We start from the raw sequence: 15,061 nt of genomic DNA, 5'->3' as shown, positions 1-15,061 counted from the left end.
GGTAGCCCTACAGCCTAGGCTCTGGAATGAGACAGGTAGACATGCTACCAGGATATTCACTCTGAAACGTCTTGTGACTAGTTAGGTTTTTGGAATTGCAGTTTTTCTGAAATGTGTGATTACTGAGTCACCAGAGTGAATGTGATCATCACAGGAAACAGTGTATTATTCATTATAAAAAATTTCATAATGATATTTGTATGTAGGTTTTAACTTTATGTAAATTCCTGTATGATCATTGCATTGACAAATGAAAATACTAGATTCAGATTGATGGAGAGCCAGAGACAGCTCATGGATGAGTGAAACAAGGCTTATTTATCTAAAAGATAGAGAAGGAAGCCCATGTAGTTAGGATACTTAGCAGAGAGATCAGCTATATTTTCCAAAAGTTATAAGCTCTGGATACCAAGAGTACCAAGATCAGAAGAGCACAGTTGTGAATGATAATGCCTGAGCGAGAGTTATACCAGAACTTCTGGGCGCTCACATGCCTGCCTCTAAGCCACCTAGAGCTGGAGCAATTCTGCATGCAAGCTGTCTGGATCTGTGCTGGGTACTACATCATGGAAGGAGGAACACCTTAACCATCTCGGTGATCAAAAATGTACAATTACAGATATTGGTAGAGTGCATTGAAGAAATAATAGTTATTCTTTCTATTTCTGCTAACCATCTCACACATACTCTCAAACACTTGGTGGATTGTCTCTCAGGAGATGCTAGGTTCTACAGGTCTAGGTAGTTACCGATACAGCCATTTCCATATTCATACTCACCCACATATGCACACTTGCATGCATGTACCTTCACATGCTCTTCTGTGCTTTGTAGTTTATGTTTGTCGATAAACATGATAGAAGGAACTGACAAGGGACCTACTGTCTTCTTGATGGGACAGCTCAGTGGGACTCATAGCACTGTATTTAGAACTACAATCAGGTTCCCACGGGGAAAGTACATGCAAGTCCATACTTTCACATTTGCATTCAACTTACAGAGAGCTATTCCTTACTTGCTTTTAGGATATGCCACAGGTGTTATTTTATTTCAAGTAATCATAATCTGAAATTAACATCTAATTGTTGGAGTTCCTTGAGGACCATGACTCATTTTATTAAAATACCTGACTGCCATTCAATGCTTAGAAACTTTCCAGACCTCCTATTTTGCAGGTACAATAGCAGATCTTTGGAATTCCCACGAAATGGACGGATAAATGAGAGAAGCACACCTATAATATTGTCCCCACTGATGGTTATAGTGCTATATAGCTATTTTAAATGTTTCAATAATTGCATTAGGGAAATATATACACCTGTGAAATATTAGAAAGCATCATATTTTAGCTGTCTTCTAGCTCTGTGGGGAAGCAAGGCATAGTCCACATTCTTATTTTCTCAAGGAGTTATTCTCATATATCCAGTAGACTCCAGTTTCTTTTCATGTACCCTCTTCATTCCACAGTTTGAGTCACAATAGTTTCTGCAACAAAATTGGGACACTTGAGCTAATACAAGATTCAACACCTGTTGCAGGAATTGGAGGGATTATTTAAAATGGAAATAACAAGAAAATTTGGGACATGTTGTTGCTAAATACCCCTGGACACAATCAATTTATAAGAATAGCCCTGGGTTTTATTGTAATTACTTGGGCTATCTGTTGAAATTACATCCTAATTATGGTCGTGAAAATACAAAAGCACTGTTCTTTAAATTATATGTTCCGATTCAGACTTCTCAATAATTTAGACTCATCTATTCATTAACTTTAAGTGTTTTTTCTTTATCTTGTTTTGCATAACCAACTGCTTTAGAATCAAACTTCATGTGCTCTAGAATACTTCCTGTTGTTCTCTAGGCTAATAAAGGAATATTAATAGTGTCTTGCTTGGCATCTAAAGTCTAACTGTGTACCACATACCTCTAAATTCCAGTCACCAAATCATATTCTTCCTACATTTCTCAACAGCAACTTTCATATATATATGGGTCCATTACTTTCACGATTATTCAATATGATAAGAACAGAAGGGAAATGATAGAATTTAATCTGAATGACCCTGAACTCACTGTCTATTAAGGAGAATGATTTTTAGATGTGCCTTTAAGTGTTACTTGATTTCAGCTCAGACTAGGAGAATTGGGTTTCTTCCCAGGACTGTTTGCTCATGAAGCTCATGTGCCATCCAGCCTCCTGGATTCTCGGATTCAAATAGATTCTGCAATACCAGTACTATCGAGAATATCCATTGGAGGACACTAGAACACAACAAATAGATGAGAATGTAGGAATACATAAGTAACTTAAAGAAAATCCTCTGTACAATATCAGACAACTTACTCTCCAAAATTAAATCCAGTTGCTCTCCAACTATAAAAATATGACTGATTATCAATATTTCTACTGAAAAACAAATTCTATCACTGGTGCTCTCAGTCTTCCAAAGTTGTAATTTTAGAAATGTGATGGATGGCTTCCCCAGGAGATAAATGGATAAATTATTTTAATAACCTGAACACTTATGTAGGAATTTGCTTGGAAGTTCTGCTTAATACCCTAAACTTGATCAATTCTTCATCAACTGACAAATGGAGTCTTTTGCAGGTTGTCGAACTGGGTTTGTCCGACAATTCCTCTGAAAACAGAGAACATTATAAGGCTCACGGAAAAAAATAAAACTCAGGGATTCTCTTTGCTGCAGAAGGGAGTTACCTCAAGCAAATCAATTTAGGTAAAAGCCCTAATGAGAGAAATCTTTGACATCCATGGTGAAGGTTTGTAAACTTTGTCATAACATGTTTTCAAGTGTTTGAACATTCTGTTAATTTTCAATCTCAAATTATAATTATTTATAAGATGTGAATATCATTTAGATATTTGGGACTTTAATTTTAGTTTAGAATAAAATGAGGCTTGTGTTTTGAACTTGTCCCATTTCTGAGATCACCCCAACTCCAACTATATACAATACATAGCTCGAATTGTAAATAATGATGCCAATGGTATGACAATTTATTGAACGTATTCTGCTTAAAAACTGTCACCAAAATTATATATTTTTGTCAGGAAAATAAACGCTCATACATAATCTTATCTTGGTAATAATGGCAAGAGTAGGGATTTATTTCCACTTTATACACAGGAGGGCACTCTGGGTTCTGTTTGCGAAGGAAGAAGATGAAAAATTCTGGGACTAAGTTCCTTCTGGAAGCATCTGCTTGAGCCAGAATACTTACCTGGGAGTGGGAATGACAGGCCAGCAAACTTTTCCAGTGTAGGATATTATTAATTTCAATTCACCTCTCCTTTTGCAGCCCAGGTTGTCAGGCAGTGAAAGCCATCATTTATGTTAGTGAGCTAACAAAGGTGTTAAATCAGGCATGTTAAAGCTTGCACATAGTAGTTCCAGTGAGATAGAATTGTCCGTGAAACTTTTAGAATCTGTGCAGTGAGTTTAAGTCCCCCAAATGGAGGTTCTAGCCTCTTGTGAAACACTTAGGTTCCAAATCATTTAAGTGTTTTGGGCCAGGGCTCAGTTTCTCCATCTCTTTAAGAGTGACCAATATCTGTCTTAAGCTATTTAAAGGGTAGTCAAAAGCATTCTGCAAAATACAAACTTGCTTCAGAAGCGTGGAATAATTACAATTACGGCGGTCATAATAATTTAGAATATTTAACTGCATTTACTTCATTCTATTTTTTTCACTAAACTAGAGACAGTAACAGTGGTGGAGAGGAGAGCTGTGTGGCTGAGTCACCTTTGAGGCACTTAACATTTATTCTTGTGCCTCTTCTTCATTTTCATATTTCACTTTTCTTCCTCTCTTGCTCCCTGTCGCAGCAGGACATCAATAGGATTGGGTGATTTGAGAAGAATCTAATAAAGGCATAAGCAGGATTTAGGGAAACAAACGGTGTGGCACCCTGAGGCTAGCGATTGCGGGGAGTCCATGTCTGCCTCTGGACAAGAAGGGCGGGGGCAGGGAGCTCTACGGAGAGGGCTGCCCATGGAGCCTCAGCCCCAGGTAGAGAAGTCAGGGTGTCCATTGCAAACTGTGGGGAGGAGAGTGGGACCCAGGGGCAGAAATACCTGACCTCACTGTCACCCTCTTTCCAGTCTCCTGCCACTGTCCCCCACTTAGCTAAAACCGTCCAGATGCAAATGTGAGAGAGCAAGGGAGCCCTTTGACTTTGATGCAGTGTATGTGGGTCAGCTCCAGAGAAGGGCAGGGTGTGGCGAGGTCCAGAGGGGCGAACAGAATACATCTTGGTCCCCTGCCAACTCCCACCCCCTAGAAATAAAATCACTGGAGGGCCACACGTTGCTGATGGGGTTGTGTCTTCTGAGACCCATCTCTCTACAGTTTGCCAGGCAGTTATTCCTGCTGGTTGTGGCCAGACATGTGACCAGCAATATTAAATAAGATTTCTGACATTCTCCCTACTTGCATTTACTAAAGAATGGTGAATTAAAAAAAAAAACAAAACCAAAAAAACAGAAGGTGGCAGTTACTCTACTAAATCTTGCCCTTTATTCTAATCAAGCAGTCTTACCTGTGCTGTTCTCTCATAAATCTTGACACTGATGAATGTTCTAAGTCTTCAGATGACAGTTAATGTTGCTGTTTGAAAAAAGAAAAATATTAAAAAAAAATAGGTGATAGACACTAAACAGAGAAATCATGAATCTCAATTTACTTTTCATACTAGAAAAGGGGAAAGTTCAAAAACGAGCACCTATACAAGTAAATGTATTTTCCTTAATTTTTTGGAGGATATTTGTAATTTATTTTGATTCATCCTTCCTTACACTTTATATTACAGTAATGTATGTTCCCACTTTCTTGGTTTTTTTTTTTTTTGTGAACCATCTACTTGTATTTTTCAATAATGTGATGATAATAATACCAATGGTAAACATGAGTACTGTATTAAATGATTAACATGTATTCTTTAGTTCTTACTATAATGCTAAAAATACACCTAATATTATTAATATCATTTAAATATTGGGTAAATTAAAGCTTAGGGACATACGCTAATCTCCAAGGTGAATTTTTTTTTATTGTGGTAAAAACACATAACATGAGATCTAACCTAACCTCTTAACGAATGTTTCAGTGTACAGTACAATATTGTCAACTATAATCACAATGTTCTTAAGCAGATCTCTAGAATTTTTTCATCCTGCATGACTGAAACTCTATACCCATCGAGCGGCATCTCTCCATTTCCCACTCTGTCAGCCCCTGGCAATCACCACTCTACTATCTGTCTCAACACACCCAAACTCATTTTCCTTAATTTTTAATCTGCTTTCAAAATCTGTCTTAAGGCTTGTGGGCTCTAAAGTACATCCCAAAGATTTTTGAATACTGTTATAGCATTTAATTGTAAACTGTTCTCTGCATGAATCATATTACTGTATTAATCATTTTTAAAAATTGAAATAATTCAAAGCGTTCAGAAAATATGACAGATACCCATATATCCATCACCTAGCTTTATTAGATCTTAATGTTTCGCCGTATTTGGCCCAGATTTTTTTTTTTTTAACACAATAAAAGATCCTAGATACAGTTGAAAGGCTCAGTTTTCCCTGCTCTTCTAATTCTCCTCCCTCCTTCTCCAGAAGTAAATACTATTCTCAATTTAGTGTTTATGAGTCATGTGTTTTTCAAAGTTTTAACCAGAGTCAGCTTTACAGGTATGTAACCTGTGCAGTTACATAATGGCCATGTTTAGAAGAGTCCCGTGCTTGGTTTAACGTTCTGCTGTTGCTGTTTTGAAATATTAATTATTCTTGAACAGGCAAGTGGCCCTTGTTTTGTAAGATTTGAAGATTCTTTTGATGGTGGGATACAAACACTGACACTCAGATAAGTGACAGGCAGAACTCTTATAGCTGCAAATGAGAGAAGGATGCCATGCAGGGCCACACAGAGGGCTGCCCCGGGTCAGTGTAACAGCAAGCTGGAGCTGTTTAATGCAACAGTTTATGTAAGGCAAGCCAGTGGGATTAGCTAGGTTTCCTGGGGTCCCTGTGGATTGGCTAATTTGAATAATTTCACAGGCTCTGGGGAGAAGGAGCTGTCCCTAGTCGTCTGGTACCTGGCCCTAGAGTGTCAGGTCTTGATAAGGGAGGCGGTTGGGCTTGTGCGCAGTGACCTTGCAGCGTGAGAGTCTGACAGGGGAAGTGGTTGGAGTGGGGCTTTAGCAAACTGCTGGTGAAGGGAAATTGAGGTTTTCAGTCCTGACTTCAAAACTGAGTCAAGACAGCACTTGTGAAATACTGTGTTACAGCCCCACATTTTCATTTTGCACTAAGTTCTGCAAATAATTTAGCCAGTCCTGATTTTAACTATATATTTATTCATAAGCATTATATAGTACTGTTTTGCATGCATTTAAATTTTCGTGGACATATCGTTTCAATCTTTTTTTTTTGGCTGTCATAAACAATGCTGCAATGAAACTCTTGAAGATATCTTCTTAGATATATGTGTTTCTTTAGGGAATACAGCTATGAAGGCAATTGCTTGGCACAGAGTATGTACGTATTTAATATTTATAGTCTGATGTCCCCATAATCTTCACATTTATTTTAATCTTAGTTCTGTTAAATACATTTAATGTACATCATCAATCATTTTGCTGTGGTTTCCTCAGTCGTCTCTCAGTTGGCTGGAATTTGTTGCCTAGATGTTTCCTCAAGAAGGGCTCATGAGAAATATTCCGAGTTGTGTGTGCAACACTGTTTTTCCGTAGCCTCTATTCAGAAAGACAGCCTGGCTGGCTATAAAATCCTTTGCTCCTACTTTTCTCCTTGAGAGTCTTACAGAGATTGCTCTATTGCCTTTGGCTTTGGATGGTGCTGTGGAAAAATCTGGTCTGAACCTAGTTCTTTCCCTTATAGGTCTTTTGATTGATGTGTCTGACAAATGAAATGATTTCTTTTAATCTTTAAATTCCAACAGTTTTACTAAAGGATTTGTCTCAATCTTGGCTGTTCTGGGTCAGTTTTCTCAGGCACATAGTGTGCCATTTTAACATGTAACTTCAAATTCTCTTTATTTCAAGAAAATTTTCTTGAATTATAATTTCAAAAATTTGTTCTGATCTACTGTTCTTTTTTCTTTGCTGAGGAAGATTTGCCCTGAGCTAACATCTGTTGCCAATCTTCCTCTTTCTGCTTGAGGAAGATTTGTCCTGAGCTAACATCTGTGCTAATCTTCCTCTATTTTGTATGTGAGTTGCCGCCACAGCATGGCCTCTGTTGAGTGGTGTAGGTCCATGCCTGGGAAGTGAATGCGGTCTGCTGAAGAGGAGCGTGCTAACTTCACCACTAGGCCACGGGGCTGGCCCCTGATCTACTGTTCTTTTAAGACAACAACTATATTTATAGCGGAATTCATTTGCCTGTTTTTCTCTCATCTCCCACCTTCTCCCTCTTCCTTTTTAACTGTTTTGTTATTTGTCTTATTTTGATCTACATTAGATCTTATATTGATCTAATATCTATAATTGATATTAATCACTATTTTTTCTCCCACAAAATATATTTTCTCTTTTGTCTTGATTTTAATTTTGTAATCATTTATATAATGCTTTTTTTCTTTTCATTTTTTCCCTGAGTTCTCACAATGTTTATCTCATCCCTTTTTTTCACCATTTCCTCTTGTTTGCATACAATCTGTTCTCTGAGTTTCTGAATTTTTACTTTATGGCTTACTTTTTAGAGAAAAATAACTTAAAAAAATTAGGGCAAAATACCTGGTCACTGAGCCAGCCCTGATGGCCTAGCGGTTAAAGTTCAGCGTGCTCTGCTTTGGCGGCCTGAGTTCGGTTCCTGGGCGTGGAACCACACAACTTGTCTGTCAGTTGCCATGCTGTGGTGGCGGCTCACATAGAAGAACTGGAAGGACTTACAACTATGATACACAACTATGTTTTGGGGCTTTGGGGAGAAAAACAAAAGAAGAGAATAAAAAAGAGAGGAATATTGGCAACAGATGTTAGCTCAGAGTGAATCTTTCCCAGTGAAAAAGACAAAACCAAAAACTTGAGACTTCCATGCCATAAGACTTTGGGAGGTGCTGGTTGGCTCACTCTTAAAAAACGAAACAAAACAAACCAAAAAAACTTGGTCACTATTTTCATCTATTCTGTGTGGCAACCTTTTCCTGGCAGATGTTTTTGTCTGGTAAGTTTTCTACTCTCTCACACCATTTTTCTAGTAGTACTGTTGTATCGAGGTTGTACCAATTTTTTACTACGCTTTAGAGAATGAGTTGCACTTTCCTAGCCTAGCTATTTACAGGAACTCCCTTCAGGGAGATGATTTGTCCTTGTGTTTTGAGATATTTTAGCCCCAGAATAGTTCACTACTCTCCTTGAGTCTTCTTTGCACTTGTCTCCCATGGAGCCCTTCTCCATCGCCCTTCTCCTGTCTTCCCCACATCTCTCAGCTCTTACAAAAGACGTAGATTTCACTGCAGGGCAGACCCTTCCTCCAGAAAGGATTTTCTTTTTGGCATTTTATGAGATCTCCTACCATTAGGCTGACTCTACTTACTGCTCCCAGGCCTGGAAATTGCTACACTTCCTAACACATCTCTAGAATTTTTCTTAGGTTTTTTTCCCTGCATTGTCTTTGATCACCTTTTCAAAGAGAATAGAAGGATGCATTACTATTTCCTCTAGAATGGATGATCAATGTTTCTTTATTATTTATTGTTTTTATTAATTTAATTTTTATTTTATTTATTTTTTTTATTGTTCATCATTTCGAAAATTTCTTTCAACTTCCAACTTGTTATTGATAATAATATGTGCATTTTTAGTGTTGTCAATTTGGCAAAACTTCTCTTAAGTTTCTTTCATAGATGAGAGAGAAGATTTGGAAGAATTTTCCACAAACTGGCTTCTGGCTTCTTACATTTTAATACCTGTTTTTCCTCCATAACCCACACACGTCTGTGCCAGGTACTGTAGGAAGTGTTGATATCATGATGCAGCCCTTGGCTCTGAAACTTTATGTCATGATGCTGAGTGAGTCAGTACAGTGGCCATTAGAATTCTTAGAAGCCATTCTTCCATGGGAGGATTAATTTTACCATCTCAGAATTGACTGCAAACCACACAAATAGATCCTACTAAATCCAAACCAAATGTATCCCCAATTCAACTCTTCCTTGGCTCCCGGGATTGCCTGAAGCCACTCCCATACCACCCGACATTTGGGGAAACACAATGGAGGGAAGTCAAAGTAGAAATAAAGATCTAAAATATCTTTTGTAAGTTTTAAAAACATATGACCATCTGAACACGTTGTGAAGACCTTGAAGGTGAGGCACCAAAGCTTCCATCTTTGCCTGTGGGGATGAGGGGAAGTAGGGGTGTTTTCTTCTCTGTGTAGTTGTTAACATCAGGAGAAGATTTTTGAGGCCCAAGCTGGATGGGCCCTACTGGGGAGGTATGTGTGTGCTAATATTTTTTGGCACGTGAATAGCTCCCAGCCCTAGTTTTTAATGCCAGTGTAAGTTTTATCTCTACTTGTACTACTTATTTCCTTGGGAATTAGCATGGTGGTGGTGGTTGGTGGAGCTGATTTGGGGAGGGGACAGAAGTCAGGAGTCATGAGTGTACCTGTGGTCACACTGCACCTAGTCTAGAAGCCCTGTATCTTCTAAGTCGCACTAGATTTTAAGCAAGTCCTACAGGGCAGATATCATGTCTCGTATAGTTTTATATGAGTTTTTATATCATAGTTCCTTGCAGATATTTAGTAGGTACTGAATAATTATTTGTTGCCTTAATATTGGGTTATATTTATTTTTGAGTTTTTATCAAAGGAAGAAACATGGATAACTAATAAACTCACAGACATTCTCAAAAGCACAACACATCCTTTGACTTTCACCTTATGTCACCAGTGAGAAGTATTTATCACTTGTTATCTAATATTTATTTGATATAATTCCTTTTAAAATGTAACAATGTGATATGAAATACTGAAGCAGATTCTTTTCCCTTTCCTATATATATATATCATCTGACAAAAGACATACAAGCTATCTTATTATTACAAGGAAGCTTGATTTATGTACACTAATTTTGGGGGATGAGAAGCAGCATGTGGAACCTCAGTACCCTTGAAGAGAGCTAATGCCATCCAGGATAGAACTAATCTGTCTACTAAAGAAACATCCAACACATATTTTTATAATAATATAATTTGATCTAAGAACATTTATTGGTAAGTACTTTCATGGTAGTTATTTTAGAATTCCCACAGGCCTTGAATATTTTGGCACAGATTTATTAACAAAGCTCAAAGTAGTGGCATAAAAAGATATCAAATACATTTTGGCCTTAAAAGTCAATCCTCAAGAGTTTATTTGATTAATACAAGTCCAGTGTTGGGTTAGGTGGTATGAAAAGAGAGATGTATCCTTGCTCTTAAGGAGTTTGTAGTCCAGCCTAGTGTTTCTCAAGTGGGGTCACTACCCACTAGGGGTTGTGAAATCAACTTAATGGGTCACCACCAGATTAAAAAGAACAGAATAGAAAATATCAAAGTGCATTTTAGGTAACAGCCAATATCATTTTATGTATATCTATAAGATATGTGACTATATAAAATACTTTGCTTACTGAGCTTGCTGTCAAAAAAGTTTGAAAAACATTGACTTGTAGGTGGAAAAGCAATACAAACACACTACGAACAATTAGCCACTCAGAATCATGTCTTAGTTTGCTAGGGCTGCCATAACAAAGTACCACAAACTGAGTGGCTGAAATAACAGAAATTTATTGTCTCACAGTTCTGGGGACCGGAAGTCCAAGATCAAGGTGTTGGCAAGGTTGGTTCCTTCTGAGGCCTGTGAGGGAGAATCTGTCCCATGCCTATCCCCTAGCTTCTGGTGGTTTGCTGGCAATCTGTGGTGTTCCTTGACTTCTAGATGCATCACCTCAATCTCTGCTGTCATCTTCACAAGACATTCTCTCTGTACACGTCTATGTCTGTGCCCAAATTACCTCTTTTTATAAGGACACCAGTCATATTGGATTAGAGCCCACCCTGATGACCTCATTTTAACTTGATTACCTCTATAAAGACCCTATGTCCAAATAAGGTCACATTCTGAGGTATTTAGGGTTAGGGCTTCAATGTATTTTTTGGGGGAGACTCAGATCAACCAATAATAATCAAATGGCCACCATTTTAAATATATATGTGCTAGTTCCTGTACTAAGTACGTTATTAGTCTTTACAACCACTCTGTGGAGTACATTTATTATGTCAATTTTACAGAATAATAGAGATTCAGAAAGATTCACTGTTACAATTTGGGTCTATTTTACTTCAAAGCCTGTGTTCTTTCCACTCTGCTTGTTGATTCCTGGGAGGCTAGAGCTGGCAGGGATCTTAGAGGCCATCTGGTACAATCCCCTTTTTTTGTGTGTAGTAGGCCAAAAGATAAAAATGGTACTATTTGTAAAAATCTGGTATGTTTTTTACATTCCAGAGAAGCAATGAAATCATCTATGGGGAATACCATCTTTGTATTTTGGGAAATTCTAGAATGGTCCACAAATATTCTTCCTTCCCCATCATTCCTCCAGAGATGGGAAACCTTGGGAGCACTTGGGTTAAATGTGGAGGGAGAAACTAAAGTACAGAGATGCTGAGTCTCTTGACCATGCTCCCCAAGCTTATGTAAGACAGCATTTATGTGATCTTTGAGGAGGAGACACTTAAGCAAAGATTTGGGTAACAAGAAGGAGCTACTGATATGCAGACCAGGGGTACAAGCAATCTAGGCAGAAAAAAGAGTTAACAAAAAGCATGAGGGTGGGAATGATCTGTGATGATTAGTGTGAAGAGCAGAGAACTGGTATTTGAGGAACAGAGGGAAAGCCAATGGGGCTGAGCATCACAGGAGAGCAGAGTGATGTTGGGGTTGGACTAGAGTGGTGGTGGTAGTGAAGATGGAAAGTAGCATGTGGACTCAAGATATTTTGGAGATTAACTGGGTGTAGGGAAAAAGGAGAATCAAGGATAAATCCTAGAATTTTGGTTTGAGCAATTACGAGGAAGTTAGTGTCATTACAGAGGTGGGAAACTCTAGCGGATAAGCAAGTTTTGAGGGGAAAAGTCAAGCATCATGCAATATTTGAGATACTTACTTGACATCCATGTAGAACTTTTAGTAGGAGACCCGTATTTCACAGGAGAGGATATGGGTGTAGATTTGGGAGTTATCAACATAGAGATGGTCTTTAAAGTCCATCGTACTGGGCTAAGAGACAATCTCTTAGCCCAGGACCACCTTATCTTTTCTCAAAGCTGTGGCCAGATAGCCTCCTTTGATACTCCTCTCCTCCCACTCCCACAACGGGGTGCCATTGTTACATCAGGACTCTCAGCCAATTAAGACATTAACTTACAGAAAGAGAAAATTCTGGGTGGTCCAGATTCTGTCTTTTTTCCTAACAGAATCTCCATTTCTGCTTTTTGCCTTGGATTCATGTCAAACTTTCACTGAAATATTCAATTAATCACTTGCTAGGTAAATGCAAATGTATAATATGTTACTTATCCTTCACCACAGAATAATAAAAAGAAAATTTATCCCTTCATCAAGAATTATGATTAGTGCTCAGTTATCAATATTGACTTCACTATAGAACTAAAATTAATTATATGGGCCCATATTTACCTTTGATTTGCATACACTACTCCAAGTGATGACAAGAGCAATACTATATGTCAGTTTAAGACAAATTAGAGCCATAAAATCCAACCCGCTGTTACAATTTTTGTATTTATGATTTAGGCTCCATTTCACATGCTTTATGTCTGGTTTTATAGCAATGCACTCATCACTAGCACCTCTGGGCTCAAGTACAAAGCACCACTTACAAAAACAACAGATTGGGAAAAATCAGGCTCCAAGGCTAACCCTCATCGCCCTTTCTCAGGCACAAACTCCAGTCAATAGATGGATCTCCTTCTGTGAGCCCTAAAGGCCCACATACTTGGACTCTTAATGAACCAAGAGAGAAGGGAAATGTTTGATTCAGGGACCTAGTAAGCCTGAACTTCTTTGTGTTCATAGTTAGGGTCCCTTAGAAACTTGTCTAATCTTAAAAGTCAATTTAAGTTGTATAAAAGGAAATAAGAGTCAATTTGCTACCGTGTGGTAAATATAAGAGTAAATGAGAGTTAAATAGCACTTACCATATACCAGATGCTATTCTGTTCTAAGCATTTTGTGTATAGTAATTCATTTAATCCTCATGATATTACTGTGAAATAGGTCATATTTATTATCCCCATTTTATAGATGAGGAAACCGAGGCACAGAGAAGTTGAGTGACTTGCAAGACCTCACAGCAAGTGAATTGTTGCAGGTTGGGTGCCCAAGGAAGTGGGCTCTGGCATGGAGATTTGCATGCGGGAAGTGTATTAGGGAGTGTTCCCAAGATCAATACCCAGGGGGCAGAGAAGGAAGCAGGAGTGGGCAGAAGGAGAAGTTGGGGTGTGATGCCGTCTCAAAAAAGGCTTTAGTCAACTACATAGGGAATTCTGGAGCAAGGATGGCCTTGCATAGTTTTCCAGAATTGGGATGAGGGGGATGGGCCTTTATGTTATGCATGTTGTCCCTGGAAAGGGTGGTACTGTGGGTGAGCCAGCTCTCTTCTGTAGAGAACAGTTTAGGGCAGCACTTCCAACAGCCGGGGGAAGAAATCCTTTAGTTCTGAAGGGGGATCTAGGTAGCATGTTACAGAATCCACTATATAAGTGGAGCTAGGATTCAAAGCTAGGATGTCTGGCTTCAGAGTTCAGGTTCTTAACCACTATACTGCATTGTGTATGTAAATAATAATAAGTAGTACCAATATACTTGGTTGGATGGTTGGAAATACTTCTAGAAAGAGATTAAAAATAAGATCAGACAAATGATTCTTATATAGTATATATTTTTCAGTTAGATAACTGCTAAGACAGCAAGCTCAATTATTATTAGTCATGGCTCTTTAGGATGTATGCAATAGAAATGGACTCTGGTTGGCTTAAAAACCACCACCAACAAAGGAAAGATAATGGGGTGTCTCATGGAGTCAAAAGAAGACCTAAACAGCAAAGGCTTGAGAAGAGGAGGGACGCAGTTGGACCTCAGGCAGGTGCAACCAGGGTCTTCAATGCTGCTAGGTCCCTACCTCTGCTTCTCACTCCACACAGGTTCAAATCATGTAATGAGAAACATGAAATATCAGAACAATCAAAGAGAGACTATTCTCGAGTTTTATATTGTCCCAAGTTCTGGAGAAGAGACTCATTGGCTCAGCTTGCCTAGGCAACTACTCCTGGAGCCAGTGGTTGCAGTGGCCTTATCCAAAGAACATAAAAACACTAATCAAAAAGATACACACACCCCTATGTTCAAGGCAGCATTATTCACGATAGCCAAGACTTGGAAACAACCTAAGTGCCCATCAGTGGATGAATGGATAAAGAAGATGTATATATATACAGTGGAAAACTACTCAGCCATAAAAAGATGAAATATTGCCATTTGTGATAACATGGATGGATCTTGAGTGCATTATATTAAGCAAAATAAGTCAGACAGAGAAAGTCAAATACCATATGATTTCACTCATATGTGGTAGATAAAAAAAAACCCCAAGACCAAAAACAATAACAGCAACAACAAACAAACACATAGACACAGAGAATGGATTGGTGGTTACCAGAAGGAAAGTGGGAAGGGGGGATGGCAAAAGGGATAAAAGGACACATGTGTGTGGTGACGCATGGCAGTTAGACTTCGGGTGATGGGCATGATGTAGTCTACACAGAAGTCAAAATATAATGATGTACACTTGAAATTTATATAGAGTGAAAAACCAATGTTACCTCAATAAAAAAAAAGATAGCAGCTCTGGATTTCATTATGCTTATGGGAGAGAGAGGCAGTTCCTAAGAGAGGGGTGCTGAGTGGATAACCCCAATACCATAGGGATGTTCAGCATAATATGTATG

This window comes from Ceratotherium simum, chromosome 5 (genome assembly GCF_057802395.1).
Source record: "Ceratotherium simum simum isolate JZ-2026a chromosome 5, ASM5780239v1, whole genome shotgun sequence".
NCBI lineage: Eukaryota > Metazoa > Chordata > Mammalia > Perissodactyla > Rhinocerotidae > Ceratotherium > Ceratotherium simum.
The sequence above is the reverse complement of the archived record's forward strand: the minus strand, read 5'-3'. Positions refer to the sequence as shown.